Genomic DNA, 1,532 nt, shown 5'->3' with positions numbered 1-1,532 from the left:
GAACGTGTTGGGGGAGGCGAGCATCACAGAATGCCAGATTATTAGAACAAAGTGTTCCAAGCAATACTTTTTTGAACAGAAGTGCTTTATTATAAAAAATGATTGAAGACAACTGAACTAATGCTTATAGTTTATATTTTAGACCTGTAAGACTTGCTTTCCCTGTGTCATGAGAACACCTGATCTTACTGCAACTTAGGCTCTGAAAGGATTGCTTGAGGAGCAGCCATTACCATATAAAGGTAATGTTGGGTGTTAGTATTTGTCCCTAAATTCTAACTAAATTAATGGCAACTTGGTTAGTTAGCAGTTTTGGAAATGAGTCCGGCTTTACAGAATGGGCTTGAATGCAAAGTTTCTCTACTCATCTTCTGCTCAAGTGATTTAGCAACTCAGGAAGTGATCATTATACTGTTCCTTGATGTCATGAAGTCAGGCAACAAACCCAACCCAACCCATTGCTGTCAAGTCTATTCCAACTCATGGCAACTCCATGTGTTACTAACTAGAAGTGATCTCCCCACGGCTTTCTTGGCTATAATATAACAGCAACAGTAACAACAACAAGCCTGTATAGAAACAAATGATGTCATTGCTGGGTGACTTTAAACCACTGGTTTCAAAAAGCCTTATGCCCTATGTCCATTGTCATAGTAGTGGGGTTAGAATGGCTTATAATCGCATTGACACAGATAGCTTCAGGTTTGAAATGTGGCTGGGGGGTTGGTGGAAGGCTGAGGGATATTTGGGTGAGCAACAGAAGCGGAGAATATAGGTCTAGCCTCATGAATGGAGGTGAAGAGGCAAGGGAACATAGGTGTATTTGGTGAATAGGGAGTAGAGGGTTAATGTAGGGAAATGCTACAGAGGTGCATGGAGTTTGGTTTGTAGAGGCTCTGAGTGCTAAGGACAGCTTGGTCTTTATGCTGTAGCCAGTGGGGAGCTATTCTGAGGGTATGAGTCAGGGATATGTTAGGCTGGAAGGGGTATTTTAGGCTTTATCTAGCTTAGCTTTTCAGCACAATGGAAGAAGCAGGCCAATGCCACCTGGAGCAGCAAGACTATAAGGAGTCTGTCAAGCTAGGGGACTTAACAAAGGCAGTTCACTACTGTAAACAGCAACATGCCCCAGTTAAGAAGTTAGAAATCCAGGGCTTTGCTTTATGACCCTGAAACCATTCTTACTGTAGTTAGTGCCCAAGGTTCAGTGGATATTGTGGCGGGCATTGCTGGGTTATACTACCACTCCATAGGAAGAGGTTCTTCTATGGTTGCCCTTGAGAATGTTTTATTTACTTATTTTTTAATCTTTCCCCAAAAATCTGCTTACCTGGGACATAGGGAAAAAGCTACTACATACATACATTCCTGGGGCGAGGTCCAGGTACTATGGCAGGGCCAAACCCAATTCAGGGTTACATATGGCAGCCAACTAAATAGGAGGGGGAAATAACGAGAAAAAAATAAGACATGGGTAGGGGGAGAACAGGGCACTAACCCAGCCAAGAAGAAGGTATTGTTTATATCTCCAC

Source organism: Echinops telfairi, unplaced genomic scaffold (assembly GCF_000313985.2).
Source record: "Echinops telfairi isolate 266 unplaced genomic scaffold, ASM31398v2 ScPeMD7_31;HRSCAF=116, whole genome shotgun sequence".
In the NCBI taxonomy this organism is placed as follows: domain Eukaryota; kingdom Metazoa; phylum Chordata; class Mammalia; order Afrosoricida; family Tenrecidae; genus Echinops; species Echinops telfairi.
Note: the sequence above shows the minus strand (reverse complement) of the source record.